The sequence below is a fragment of the Hypanus sabinus genome, chromosome 15 (assembly GCF_030144855.1).
Source record: "Hypanus sabinus isolate sHypSab1 chromosome 15, sHypSab1.hap1, whole genome shotgun sequence".
In the NCBI taxonomy this organism is placed as follows: Eukaryota; Metazoa; Chordata; class Chondrichthyes; order Myliobatiformes; family Dasyatidae; genus Hypanus; species Hypanus sabinus.
Window position 1 is genome coordinate 48,837,379 of NC_082720.1, and position 15,680 is coordinate 48,853,058.

Here is a 15,680-nt window from a genome sequence, read left to right on the forward strand (position 1 = left end):
TAAATTTGCCGCCAGCAGCAAACCAAAAATAACGTCAGCCAGCTGTCAACCTGAAAAATAAAAGGACTATTTCACTGAACAATGAAAACATATGAATATACGTAAAATAATAGGCAATTAAAATATTTATCATACTTGTTCAGGTTGACTCACACCTGACAATGCAGTCGTATTCAGTAGGGATGGATCGATGCTTAGGGGAGTGACCGGGAAGGATAATGTGTTTTTTTCCTCTCTGAACTCACAGAAGCGTTTCCCAAACGATGTTTGCATTGCAATGATTGCAGAATGTAAATACTCCGAATTTATCATGTCGTGACCTTGTTTGAACTCTCTCAAATTGGGGAAGTGAGACAATGTGTCTTTCTGTAAATCTCTGGCAAGCAACGTCAACTTGCGCTCGAATGCCAAAACATCCTCCAACATGTGCAGGGCTGTACGTCCTTACCCCGTTGAAGAGCTGTGTTCAGCGTGTTCAGGTGCGCTGTCATGTCTACCATGAAGTGTAGCTTTTCCAGCCACTCTGGCTGTTCCAGCTCAGGAAAGGTGAGCCCTTTGCTGCCCAGGAAAGTTTTCTCTTCTTCCAGACATGCGACAAAGCGTTTCAGCACCTCCCCTCTGGACAGCCAGCGATAAAAACACGTTGTAGCGGTTGCTACACGCAGTCAGTAAACTGCAGTCAAAGATAGCTTTATTCGAACTAAACAGCCTTGCTTTTAAGCCTCCCTCAACCCGCCCCCCATGGGCGCGGATGCTGCAAAAGGCACGTACTCACAAACCCCCTTAGGCTATCTCCCTTAGCCTGAGCGCTGGCTAATTGTGAGCCGGTTCGGATGTGTCAGGAAATGGGTCGCCACAACGTCTTATTTAGATTGTACAAGATCACCATAATCTTCAAATTTAGAATTACATTTCAAAAACTAACAAACTAACATAAAATACATTTTAATTAAATACTGACCATGTAGCGGTGTGCTACACGCAGCACTAAAATTACGACACGGAGTCGGTAACTGCAGTCGAAGGAAAAAACTTTATTCGAAATCTTCAGCCTCACTTTTAAGCCTCCCTCAACCTGCCCCCCATGGCGCAGAGGCTCCAAAGCTCTGTGCTCGCAAACCCCCGTAGGCTATCTAATAGTGAGTCGGTTCGGATGTGCCAGGAAAAGGGTTGCCACAACCAATTATTTCCCAAAGCAACAGGGAGCCGCAGCACAGACGTAAAAGAGCCACATGTGGCTCCAGAGCCACATGTGGCTCCGGAGCCGCGGGTTGCCGACCCCCGATCTAGAGTAAAAAAAAATCTCAAAAAAATTAGCAGGAAGGTCTAACAAGTTGTTAAAAAGGCATATTCACCTTCACTACAAAACGATTGATATTAAAAAAACAAGAATTTGTTACAACTAATTGTACAGGGTATTAGGCAGACCAAACCTGGAATACTGTGCTTGGTTTGGTTCCCTTTACCCAAAATAAATGATAACTTTAGAAGGAGCCCAAAGGACATTCACCAGGCTAATTGCTGACTAGAGAGGCTGGCCTGTCAATAGAAGCTAGATAGTTTGAGTGTGTATTCCTTTGAGTTAAGAAGAATGAGAGCTGACCTTACTCAAACATAAAGATCCTGAGGAATCTTGTTAGATGCTGAGATGTTTCCACCTGAGTCATAAAGAAGGAGCATAACTGCAAAATAAGACACCAGCCATTTAAAACTGAGGGTACACTACTGTGCAGAAGTCTTAGGCACATGTAAAAAAATCTGTAAAGCAAAAATTTACTGTAAAGAGCAGTAAACACTATAAAAAATCAAATCAATATTTAGAGTGACCATCATTTGCCTTTAAAACTCTGTCAATTCCTAAGAAAATCAGCTGGTAGGTTGTTTCAAGCATCTTGGAGAACTTGCCACATTTCTTCTGCAGGCTTTGGCTGATTCACTTGCTTCTGTTTCTCCAAGTAATCTCAGACAGTCTCAGTGATGTTGAGATCAGGGCTCTGTGGAGGCCATACCATCTGAAACATATAAAAAATCTAGGGTGCCTAAGACTTTCATACTGTATATGAATTTATTTTCATGGAGTTGTGAATTACTGGAATTCTCTACCCCAACAAAGCCAGATCATTAGATATATTTAAGGTTAAAATTGAAAAATTGAAGGTTATGGACAACAGACACACAACAGGAGTTGATACCCGCATAGATCAGACATGATCATATTGATTGGCAGGGCAGGCTTGAGGGGCCAAGTGGCCTAACGTCTATTTTCTTCTATTCTACAGAGCGTTTGCAATTATTTTCCTTTGCTTGATTCTGCTTAAATCTTGATTTAAGGAGGAATTCCTGCAAAAGGAATGGAAGTAACAGCTGTGGATGGCTTCTTAGACATCTGCCACCCACTGAGAGGTGGCCCCAGGTTCATTTGCATAAAGAAACCTGAATGGATTCAGTGGGCAGAAAAAGGAGCAGGGAGCCAGCTGGAGCCAGTTACATTATGCTGAGCACAACACTCAGAGTAAATCCTTTCCCATCATCCAATTCACTACTGCATAGGACTTTTATCCTACAGGCTCATTTCAACTAAAGTGATTCACTTGTCAGTCAATAATATGCATACTGTACCAATGCCTCACTGCAAACTGCAGTTTCTAATGCCTTAACTGAAATTTCACTTATGTAAACATAAACAGCAACATGTCTATGTGTGGATGTATGTAAATATTTACATGCACGCACACACACAGAAACACCCCCCCCCCCCCCCGAAGCTGGGCAGAATAGCTGGAAGACTAAGATTTTCCCTGTAGAAGTGGGATGCAGGGGATTTGTGGCTACATCTACAACCAGTCTATTGAAGAAGATGGGGGTGAGGGGTTTTTCACTCCAACAAGCAATCAAGTCCTTGTCAAATGCAGGAGACAGCAGTAATTGGATTTGGATTAAAAGGAAAGATAACAACTGGGCTGCAAGATGAAGACAGGAGGGTATGGAACTGAGGGGGCTGTATCTGGGACACCAGCAGCACCGTTGAGCCCTCTGTTGTGGGCTTATCAACGAAATGTCAAAGAAGGAGGGTGCCCACCTGATGACCCTGATGAGGTAGCTATCCTTGACATTACTCCAAGCCCAATGCCAACATCGAGAGTGCCGACTTATCATAGGGATTGAAACATCAAGTCCTATTAGCTCTTTTATATATATATAAAGAGAGAGAGAGAGTATTTCAACACAATTGGATCATCAAAAATATGCAATCTAATATTGTGTAACTATTAGGACATGTAACAATTAATTGGCAATGTAGGAAATGCAAAGGTTTCATGTTAAATTCCAGTTTTTTTAAGGTTTGGAAACAGCAAAGATTTGTGGAGTGAATTGAATTTAAATATTATGTTTTAAAACTTAGTGAATTCTCACTGATTTACAAAATAAAGCCATTGATAATGCTGCCAATTTGTAGAGAGTTGCAACTCACCAGGTATGAAGGTCAGTTATCTTACTGCAAGTCTGTTAGTTGGATCACACCCCCATCCTCTCTCAGATATTCATTCTGAAAGCATCAAGAAATATCCCATTTAAACCCATGCCCCAAAAAGCAACAAATACCACCCAGTTTTATTGGTAGGCTTACTGGCAAGTGACTCACCAAGAAGTCAATATGCTAGCACACTCTCAAGCTGAGGATGGTAGAAATGGATTAAGATGCATACAAGCTTTAAACAAGGGCTACATTATAGGTACTGGTATAGGAAAACTAAAATGGAAATCAGATTTTATATTTAGAAGTGGTCTCCATAAAACAGAGGTACCTTTATGTGAAAAACCCCTCAGATCTCTTTTAAAATTTTCAATAGACAATAGACAATAGGTGCAGAAGTAGACCATTCGGCCCGTCGAGTCTGCACCGCCATTCTGAGATCATGGCTGATCATTCACTATCAATACCCAGTCCCTGCCTTGTCCTTTCATCTTCTTGTGCCCTCTGGTTTTAATCCCCTGTCCTGGGAAAAAGATTCTAACTATCTATGGCTCTCGTAATTGTATAACCCTCAACATCCTAAATTTCACAGAGAATAAATCCTGTCTTTCCAAAGATCCCAATGAATTTCTTCTGTACTCTCAGTAGCGTGACAACAAAAAACTTTAAATAGTGCTCTGTGCAAACTAACCAATGTTTTATACATATGCATCATGACGTCCCAGCTCTTATATTCAGTACCTTAGCCCATGAAGGCAAGTATACCAAATAGCTTCTACACCATGTTACCATTTTCAGAGAACTATGAACTTGCATTCCAAGGTCTCTTTGTTTAACAGTGTTCCCAGTGACTTTGCCATTTACTCTAGATTTCTCAGTAGAATTTGACTTCATTACCTCACACTTGCCTGACTTAAATTCCACCAACTTTCCAGCTGATCTTTGTTCCATTGCACTCATCTTTACTATTTACAATTCCACCAATTTTTGAGTTATCAGTAAATTTAATAATCATACCAGCTACATTCTCATCTAAATTAATTTTATATATTCCAAATGTTCTAGGCAGAAATGAGGACCCTGAACTACACCTGGGCCACAATACAGAAGATGACCAAGGGCAGAAAGGGATGGAGGGCCTTCATTGCTGCCCTAAAAGCCAGTGGCTTAACGGGCAGTAAGCTAAGTAAGTAAACGTTCTAGAGCCAATCCCTGCCATGCAACACTGGTTACAGACTTACAGTCAGAGAAACACCATGGGCCACTACCTTCTACTAACAAATCAAATTGTGTGCAGTTTGCCTATAAACATTAGAAGCCTTGCGTCTTCATCTTCTGGATGATCCTGTTATGCAGGACTTTGCCAAAGGACATGCTAAACTTCATGTCTATTGTTCTACTTTTATCAATGTTCTTTCTTACGTCCCCTATAAACTCAATCAGACTTGAGAGACACGAGTGCTGCACAAAACCATGCTGATTCCTTCTAATTAGTCCCAACTTTTCCAAGTTGAGGGAAGGACAGTGGTGTAGCTATGAAGAATTTGCAGTAATAATAGAATGACAAACAGATCAAGCATAGGAGTTGTCTTTCATAAGGATCAAATATATCATAAATATCAAATTAATACTGTACAATGCAACGTATGAGTTCAGTGACATCACAAGACTTGAGAATTAGTGTCAGACAAGCTACTGGGCAACGGGTAGTTAGTCTTCTAGCCCAGATGTCTTTATCCTAGGATCCTGAAATGCCTGCTGACTGATGCAGTGGAAGCATTAATTAAAACCTTCCTAAATTCTGTATTCTGGTTCTGGAGAAATATTAGAGGGTTACAGAATTACTTATGTGACATCATTAGTCAAAGGATTGGTGGGGGTGTGGGTTAGTTGGTTAAAGTTAGAGGAAGAAAAGGGGAATGATTGTCAAAGGAACATTTCTGAAATGGTGAGGCTAGGGTGGCTGTGGAGATAAGCCATTTATTTGCACTTCTGCCAATTTAGTGATTCTATCTGTTAACTATATATAATTTTAAAACATGAGAAAGTATCTGGGAAAAGTTAGTAAAATTTGGTCATTAACTTAAGCATCACCCAGCACAAAGTTTTACGAACCAGAATAATGCAGGAAAAGTGCTATCTGTTTATAATTTAAACAAAACAGAAATGTTAAGTGCTTAAACACATCTTTAACAAATTAGTTGCATTAACCTGTGACATCTATTTCCACATGGTTTGATGGGAAGTAATGCAATGTGCTGACAATTCCATACAGAAGGTGTAATCACATGTATATGTTAAATTCTCCTAGATACTTTCTCACACAAAGAAGGCAAAACTAAATGAATTCTAAATACAGCTGTCACTTCTCACTGGAACTTGCAACTCACTGGAACATCCTAAAACTAACAGTAAATACTGCCTCCCTGAGATGAATAATCCTGAACAACTACCAATTCAAGGCAATTCTGCAAAATACTGTTAAATCAGGTGGGAAAATAATCACCTCTGGATGAGGAGGGCCAGTTGGATCACTTTAATTCTTCCATGCAGAATGACGCTGGGTCCATCTCAACAATATATTAGGAATTTCTAAAATAATTCCAAAATTGTTCCTACTATCTGTAAGTACATATCAATTTCTTTGAAGAGAAAAAAACTTCCTGGTTTTAGTCATAAATTTATTTTCTTCTTATAATTTCATTTTAAGCAGCATTCTGTAATTATCTTTTCTACCTTCTTCTTAGGAAGTCTTGCAGGACCTTAACCTGTTTTCACTCCAGTTCCATGGGTTCTGAAGTGGCGACTGAGGCAATGTAGGACTCTTGGATTCTGTCACAGGGGTGCTTGATGGAGCGGGTGGGTCAGTAATGCAGGTGGTGAAGTATTCTTTCTGCCACCTACACTGGGTTTCATTGTCTTCGTCATCAATGAACTCAAGGGTTTACAGTGTCATCCTGAATGCTCCTTTTCCATTTTAAGAGATCTTGAACCAGAGACTTCCAGTTTACTGTTAATCAAAGGGACCTTAAGAGCATTTTTGAATCATTTGTTTGTCTGCATTCTGATTCATTACCAGATAGACCTTGGAATGTAAATTTGGATATCTGGTAATGAGCATACAAATTATATCACCTCCCCAACAGAGCTTAAAAGTGTATTTAGGGCCTCAATATTGGAGATATTGGACAAGGGAACGGCACTAAAGTTGATTCATTCATCCTGCTAGTCACTTTGAAGGATACTGCAAAAACAGCACTGGTAGTATCTCTCTTACACTTTGAGTTGCCTACTCTAGAAAGTCCAGTCTTAGAGGATTACAGGAAGATAGGAATTGTTGTTACTTGATAAACAATGAGGTTTGTGCCAGGTTTCAGGTTTTGATCTTCAGATACATTTTTCCTTCAATCAGTCAAAGATGGTCAATGGTATATTTAAGGAAGGTCATCATCTTTGTCAATCCCTTTTGAGAAGTGGCTCCAAGATATTTGAAATTGTCAACTTTTTCAAGGGTCTCCTCATAGATCTTTATTCTTGGAGATTGGTATTGTACATCCACTTTACAAGTTCTCAAGTTCACTTTACAAGAAAATGTTAGGTGATGCACAACCTTTACAGGTAAGCCAGACTCCAATAACAGGAAAAACTCTGTGGCTGCACCCTTCACCACCTCTCATACTTAAGATACCCTTGGTTACTTGTGAACAGAATAGAAATGGTACTCAAAGTATGTTCTTACCAGAGCACTGTACAGTTTGACTACAACTCTATCTAACAGTTTTGACTAAATAAGCAGTCTAATATTTTCCTTTGACCATTGCTCTCCCTTGTTTTAATACATAATGCACACAAAATCGTCCTTCTTTCAACTTTTACCTTTCATCAAAAATATGCACGACCCACATAATATGAATTTAATTCTTCTAATATAGGTCTCAACAAGACTACATACTTATTAGTAAGCTATACTAGAATTATCTTACCAAAATTGTTGTAAACTCACCATTTCCTGAAATATTTTCTGACATTTCCTGAAAATCATGAAAATAAAAAAATACTTTAGATGCTAGAAATACTTTTCAGATCAGAAGTGATTCAAATCTAGGACTTGAAATGTTATCCGCTTCTCTTTTTAATGTTGTGTGTTTCCAGCACTTTTATTCTCTGAAGGTCTGCTGGAAAACCACAGTTAGTGTTCTTTGACTTGTTCTCCTTACCTTGTGCTTTGAACTAGGCTGTAAAAATGACCATACTAAATATATATTGGCAAAAAAATCAGCATTGTCTATCAAATTCCTGACTTAGGATGGTTCTTTTGTGCTACAACAGCAACTGTGTGTTATTTTGCCTGGATTTTTATCTCTTACTGCTTTGGAAATTTAACCCTGCTGGTTTTAGTAAGCTCTGATCAAGTACAACACATAGCGACCCCAAAAGCATCCCTTCTTGTGTATGTTATATAAAAAAAGGGGAGCATGACTTCAAAAAGGAAACGTTGGTGAGTTTACAACAATTTATTACTGAAAGTGTCTCTATTGTCTACCTTCTACAGTAAAACAAAAGAATTCATCCTGCTTTGCTGAGTACTTATTTTAACCAGCTCTCGCAGCTATGACAGCCAGTAGTCTTTTTGGATAAGTCTCTACTTGCTTTACACAATGTGGTTGAGCACGATTTGCCTATTCCTCTTTGTAAAATTGCTCAAGCCGTGCCAGGTTAGTTGGGCGCGGTGGTGGATAGCAACCTTTGGGTCTTGCCAGAGCTGTTTGATTGGGCTAATGTTAGGACTGACATCTAACTTCCTCCACAGTTTAAGTTTTCTGGCAAAGGCTAATAGATTTTTATCCAGGATATCTCTGTATTTAGCAGCATTCATCTTTTCATCAAACCTGACCAGATTTCTAGTCCCTGCTGCTGAAAAGCATCCCCAGAGCATGATGCTACCTCCACCATACTTTATGGTAGGGATGGTGTTACCTGGCTGATGCGCAGCATTTGATTTACGCCACATGTACTGCTTAGTGTTGAAGCCAAAAAGTTCCACTTTACTCATCCAACCACAAGACCTTCTTTCACATTTTTACAGTATCTTCTAAGTGATGCTTTGCAAAGTCTTTACGGGCAAGGATATAAGTTTTTTAGCCAGGGCTTCTTCCTTGCCAGTTTTCCATAAATACTCATTTTGGGCAAGGCTTTAAGAGATTGTGGAGCCATGAACTGTAGCTCGCTCAGAGCGACTGTTGGCGCCACAGTATCCTCTCTTACAAATGCCATTCTTTGGCGACTAAGTTTAGAGGGGCGCCTGACCTAGGCAGTGCGGCTATGACTTATTCTTTTTTCATTTTTACCATGAACTGCACTGAGCTCCTAAGTATGTTCAGTGCCTTTGATATATTTCCACCTTACTGGAATCAAGAGATATCGGGATCAGGAAATTTGTGCTGAGGCAACCATCTTGTTGAGTAGTGGAGCAAGACATGAGATGATACTTAAGGATTTCTTTCCCTTGTCTTATTCCCCCATTGAGGCGATTATTATGTTAATTATCGGAACTATTGCTGCAAATCTCTGAAAAATCTGCGGAGGAAAATCTGTGAGAGAGAAAGACGTGAAGTAAATATTGGATTTGAGGATGGATGAAGTCTTCATTAGTGAACTGGAAGAAGGCCGAGAAGGTCACCGTCGGGTAACCTGCATCACCGAAAGCCGATGGAGAGCTGACAAAGAGAAGCGGCAGTATGAAGGAACGAAGTTAACAAGCCCAGGATAATCACCAAATACTCTGAAAAGTTAAAAAATTAAAGATATACATTCTCGGTTGCGACGCCAATCCATTTGTGCAATGATCGTACTGAACAGCATCACCAAAGCAACCGTGTGTTGGTATGGAGAAGCCTGCGCGTGCGCAGAGCAATCCCAACACCCGCTCTTGCGCACTCATCAGGCCTGCGGGCCACTGTACGGGCAGTTGTTTCCGTAGTGTAGTGGTTATCACGTTCGCCTAACACGCGAAAGGTCCCCGGTTCGAAACCGGGCGGAAACACTTTTGTGTGGCCGGGATGTCGACTTACCACTTTAATTTTTTGTTTGCTTCATTACTTATGTAAATTTATTTCAAATAGGGAGGACGATTAACAGTCACACAAAAATACTATGAATTATTACAGTCTTGACGATTGTCAGGACTCGGGCTGCGAAATCTAAATAAAGTTCAAAGTCAATTTATTATCAAAGTACGTATATGTTGACATATTCTACCTTGACATTCATGTTCTTGCATGCAGTTACAAGAAAATAAAGAAATACAATAGCGTTTATGAAAAACTATATATAGCAAAGACTGACAAACAACCAATGTGCAAAATAGGAAATTGTGCAAATAATAAATTAATTTGTAAATACTTAATATTGAAAACATGAGTTGTCGAGTCCTCTTAAGTGAGTCTATAGGTTGTGAAGTTAGTTTGGCGTTCAGGTGACTGAAGTTATCCATGTTGGTCTAGGAGCCTTGTGGTTTTAGGGTAATTACTGTTCCAGAACCTGATGGTGTGGGACAAAAGGCTCCTATGCTTCCTGCCTCATAGTAATAGCCAGAAGAGAGCATGACCTGGAGGGGGGTCTTGTCTTGATGATGGATGCTGGTATCTTGCGGCAGAGCCCCTGCTAAATATGCTTAATGACGGTGAGGACTTCGCCTGTGATGGACTCGGCTGTATCCACCACTTTTGTCGACTTCCGTTGCTGGGCAATGGTGTTTCTGTACCATGAACGTAATAAAGTTAAACTGAAATTGGTTTAACGAGCAAATGAAGATACAAAGACGTGAAATTTCTTCCTCTGTACTGTAAATCCATCCAGTGAAAAAATTAATTTCAAATACGGCTATAGTAAAATCGCGATAATTTTAACCAAAGAAGCAAATATATTGAAAATAAGTTTACTGAAGCAGATATAAACTCGAAAGATTCTGCAGATGTTGGCAATCCGGAGCAAGGCGCTCAAAATGTCGGAGGAACTCAGTAAGGGTCTCAGCCTGAAATGTCCCTGACTTGCTGAGTCCCTTCAATATTTGGCGTACTGTATATTGAACTGACGTAACTTTATAACAGAAGAAATTTAAAGTCAAAGCAATTAGAATGTGACGTTGGTACTTTACAAAAGAATTTGCAGCACACTTTTGGCCATGACAGTTTCCGTAGTGTAGTGGTTATCACGTTCGCCTCACACGCGAAAGGTCCCCGGTTCGAAACCGGGCGGAAACATTTTATTCTCCGTTCAGTGTTTCGTAGAATTTTCCTCCTGCTCCCGAACACGCTCAATAACTATTCATTGATCGAATGCCATAAGCCTCAGTTAAACGTAATTTATACGCTATCTGATACTATGGGGGAGTGGGAATGTTGTAAGTAATTCGTTGGTTCTGCTTTTGACCTAACCATCAATTTCATTGGCCGTGGAAAAGTATAGCTCGCTGTGCGTTTTGAGCTCTTCGGAGTCGAGAAACGGACAAAAGGTAGCAAGGTGATTGATGATGAATTGTGCATATTCCGAACTCGATTATTTTTCCTTTCTTGATATCAGCTCCCTTGTTTCAAGACATTTCCGCAGAGCTTATTCCTCGCAATTGCCACTAAATTACACAGTGAACTGGAATTTGGATGGTGGCAGAGAATTCAGCAGTCTTGTGCGTTGGGGAAGAAGCTATTTCCTATTCTAACAGTTCTTGTCTTAATGCTGCGGTTCCTCCTGCCTGATGGTAGGGGGTCAAAGAGGTTGTTGAACGAATGAGAGGGATCACTGACAATGCGAAGGGCCCTTGCGCACGCAGCTCTCCTAATATCTCTAATGGGTGGAAAACAAAGCCCAATGACCCTCTCAGCAGTCACCGCACTCCTTTGTACGGACTTACGGTCCCTACAAAGCTTTTACAATAAAAGGCAAAATCGTATAACAGAGAGATCAGAAATCATGGACAGAAAAGTGAGTTCTGTCCATGATCTTACCATTGCCATGATGAGGCCAAACTCACTTATAGAGGAACAAAACCTTATATTTCGCCTAGATACCTTCCAAACTAAAAGCATAAACATCGATTTCTCAAACTTTTGGTCATTTCTCCTCACTACCGCCTATTCTTTTTTTCTTTCCCTGTTCTGGTTACTCTCTCACCCCCTTTTCCTCGCATGCCCATCACCTTTCTCGGTTCTCCTATCCTCTCCTATCAGATTCCTCCTGCTTCAGCCCTTTATGTCTTCCACCTATCATCTCCCAGCTTCTTACTTCATCCTCCCTCCCCTACCACTTTCCCCCAAATCTCTCATCTCTCACCTGCCGGTTTGTAATCTTTCTCCGCTCCTCCCCATCTTCTTTTACTGGCTTCTGCTCCCTTCATTGCCGCTCCCATTGAAGGGTTTCGGCTGAAACATCAACTTCTTATTCCCCACAATGGATGCCGTCTGATTTGCTGAGCTCCTCCCGTCGGCACTGTGTGTGTTGCTCAACATCTCCAGCATCTGCTGAATCTATTGCATTCCATTTCAGAAATAAATTTTAATACTGTTCCTGCCGTGGTAATTGATCAGGGATATCCTGGAGCATTAAGTGGCTTGACAATAGAAAGACCACAGCTTTCACCTCTGAAGATTTCATTATGGAAATCTTAAACTAAGTTGAGGATCACCATTGATTGTGGTCATTGAATTTCTGCTAATGACAGGAATTGTAGTTGTTCTCTGTAATTCTTATATTCCTGTACATATAATTAAAGATCAGCTTTATTTGTCACATATACATCAAAATATTCAGTGAAATGTGTTTGTGTCACAGTACTGCCCTCAATCGCAGGACTCTGCAGAGTGTTGCGGACAGCCCAGCGCATCTGTAGGTGTGAACTTCCCACTATTCAGGACATTTACAAAGACAGGTGTGTAAAAAAGGCCCAAAGGACCATTGGGAAACCAAGTCACCCCAACTACAAACTGTTCCAGCTGCTACCATCTGGGAAATGGTATTGCAGAATAAAAGCCAGAACCAACAGGCTCCGGGGACAGCCTCTTCCACCAGGCCATCAGACTGATTAATTCATGCTGATACAATTGTGCTTCTATGTTATATCGACCGTCCTGTTGTACATACTATTTATTACAAGTTACCATAAATTTCACATTGCACATTTAGACAGAGATGTAACATAAAGATTTTTACTCCTCATATATATGAAGGATGTAAGTAATAAAGTCAAATCAATTCAACAACCAACACTGTCCAAATATATTCTGGAGGCAGCCCACAAGTGTTGCCATGTTTCCAATGCCCACAGAGCATGCCCATAACTTTCTCACCTTAACCCGTACTTCTCTGGAATGCGAAAGGAAACAGGACCATCCAGTGGAAATCTTTACCATCACTGAGAGAATGTATTAAATTGAATCCATCCCAAACTTTGCAACTGAATAAGCTCTTGAATAACTAGTCCTATATTTTGGTTACCTTTCTGTTCTTGGTCACGTAATGTTACTAACTGCCTTAAATTTTATTGCATCAGAAAAAAAATTATTTTAACCCAATAAACAAATGCAATACAAACAGAGAATTGTATAAATACTGGTGTTCAGAGTGTTAAGTTATAGATCTCTTTTTGAAAATGAAGCTTTTGTTTCAAGTTCTGTTTCATCATTTTGTGTAGGTGGGGAATGGAAGAGTTGGATTTCAAAATATCCAAGTCCAGTTCTTTTTTCTAGTTGCTACATTAAGGTTTCCTTCAAGAGAAATGACAACTGAAACTTATTTTTACTTGAAATACCTTCTCCATGAATTAACTACTATTTGTATAATTTATGTTTATATTGTAAACTTGAATATTTAATTTTTATATTTGACATAACTGCTTAAGGATAAATGTTGAATTTGCTGCTTAGAATATACAACACAGATTAAACACATAATAAGAAAATACCAGTAATTTATATTTATATCTAATTTTATATTTTAAAAAAGCATCACATAGCTTTTCAGACAAGTTTAACTATGTCTTTGAAAATCTGGAATTCCCTGCCTAACAGTAGGGCAACACAGAGTGGTAGCTAGTAGTGCTCTCAGGGCCAGGTGATATACAATATTTTCTTTACTTGAATGCCCCTTCCAAAATAGATCCCTTCCATTATTTTCTCTGGTGCTCCTGCAACACCTCCAGTAGCCCACGTTCATTGCTGACCCCCTAATCATGTCTATGTGGAATCTGCATGTTCAAATACCTGCAGGTTGTAGGTTAGATCATAGGACATAGAAGAACTAGGCCATCTGATCCATTGAGTCTGCTCTGCCATTCAGTCATGGCTGTTTTATTTTCCCTCTCAACCACACTCTCCTGCCTTCTATCTAGTAATCTTTGATGCCCTTACTAATCAAGAATCTATTAACCTCTACTTTAAATATACGTAATGACTTGGCTTCAGCGGCCTCTGTGGCAATGAATTCCACAGATTCACCACACCAGCTAAAGAATTTCCTCCTCATCTCTATTCCAAAGCGATGTCCTTCAGAGGCTGTATCCTTTGGTCCTAAACTCTCCCACTAGTGGAAACATCCTCTCCATATTCACTCTATCTAGGCATTTCAATATTTGGTAAATTTTAATCAGATCCCTCTTCATTCTTTTAAACTCCAGTCAGTACAGAGCCATCAAATGCTCTTCATACATTAACCCTTTCATTCCCAGGATAATTCTCATAAATCTTCTCTGAATCATTCCAATACTAGCTCATCCTTTCTTAGAAATGGCGCTCACAATACTCCAAATGTGGTCTGACTAATGCCTTATAAAGCCTCAGCATCACATCCTTGCTTTGATATACTATTTTTCTCAAAATGAATGCTAAATTTGCATTTGCCTTCCTTACTAATGACTCAACCTGCAGTTAATCTTTAGAGAATTCTGTACTAGGACTCCCAGGTTCTTTGCACCTTAATAAATTTCATGTTACAGGCTGGTGATAATAAATCTGATTCTAATTCTACTTCTGATTCCTTCTAACAATTTACACTTCCCTACACTACAATCCGTCTTCCACTTCTTTGCTCATTCCCTTAATCTGTCCAAGTCCTTTTGCAAACTTCCTGCTTCCTCAACACTACCTGCCCCTCCACCTATCTTTGCATCATCTGCAAACTTGGCCACAAAGCCATCAATTCCATCATCCAGAACGTTAACATAAAAGTAGCAGATCCAACCCTGATTTCTGCAGGCCACTGCAAATCACCGGCAGCCAACCAGAAAATGCAGCTTGTATTCCCACTCTCTACCAGTCAGCCAATCTCCTGTCCTTCCTAGTATATTTACTGTAATACCACAAGCTCTTACCTTGTTTAGCAGTCCCAAGGCCTTCTGAAAATCCAAGTAAACAACATCCACTGACTCCTTTATCTTTCCTGGTTGTTATTTCTTTGAAGAACTCCAACAGATTTTTCAAGCAAGATTTCCCCCAATTGACTTTGGCCTGTTTTAATGTGTGTCTCCAAGTATCCCAAAATCTCATCCTTAATAATGGACTCTAAGATTGATGCAACACACTTAGAGTTCATCTGCCATTTTTTTGTTCCCCATTACTAACTCTCCAGCATCATTTTTCAGCGGTCTGATGCCCACTCTTGCCTCTCTTTTACTCTTTTTATACCTGTAAAAACATTTATTATCCCCTTTCATATTATTGGCTAATCAACCTTCATATGTCATCTTTTCTCTCATTGCTTTTTTAGTTGCCTTCTGTTGCTTTTTTTAAAAAAAGCTTTCCAAGCTTCTAGCTTCCCACTAATATTATATACCCTTCTCTCTTGCTTATAAATGACAATAAACTGAATCTGAATCTGAATTTTTATGTTGTCTTTGACTTCCCTTGACAACTATGGTTGCCTCATCCTCCCTTTAGAATGCTTCTTCTTCTTTGGATGAATAGACCTGCATCTTCTGAATTGGTCCCAGATACTTCAGTCATTGCAGCTTTACCATCATATCTGCTAGTGTCCACTTCCAATCAACTTTGGCCAGCTCCTCTCTCCCGCCTCTGTAGTTATCTTTATTCAACTGTAATACTAATACATCCAATTTTAGTTCCTCCCTCTCAAACTACAAGGTGAATTCTGTCACATTATGGTTACTGCCTCCTATGGGTGTCTGTCTTTACTTAAAGCTTGCTGATCAAACCTAATT

General features: G+C 39.8%; 1 long non-coding RNA gene and 2 other non-coding genes across 3 annotated transcripts; 2 read left to right on the forward strand and 1 right to left on the reverse strand.

Annotated features, from left to right (window-relative positions):
• Positions 1-90: 90 nt before the first annotated feature.
• On the reverse strand, positions 91-11,905 carry LOC132405499 (uncharacterized). The gene is made up of 3 exons (XR_009515900.1): positions 11,804-11,905; positions 3,473-3,547; positions 91-2,030 (listed from the first exon to the last, which is right to left on the reverse strand). It is a non-coding gene; the product is annotated as an uncharacterized LOC132405499 (long non-coding RNA).
• Positions 9,446-9,518, forward strand: trnav-aac (transfer RNA valine (anticodon AAC)). Its single transcript has one exon. It is a non-coding gene; the product is annotated as a tRNA-Val (tRNA).
• Positions 10,665-10,737, forward strand: trnav-cac (transfer RNA valine (anticodon CAC)). Its single transcript has one exon. It is a non-coding gene; the product is annotated as a tRNA-Val (tRNA).
• Positions 11,906-15,680: the final 3,775 nt, after the last annotated feature.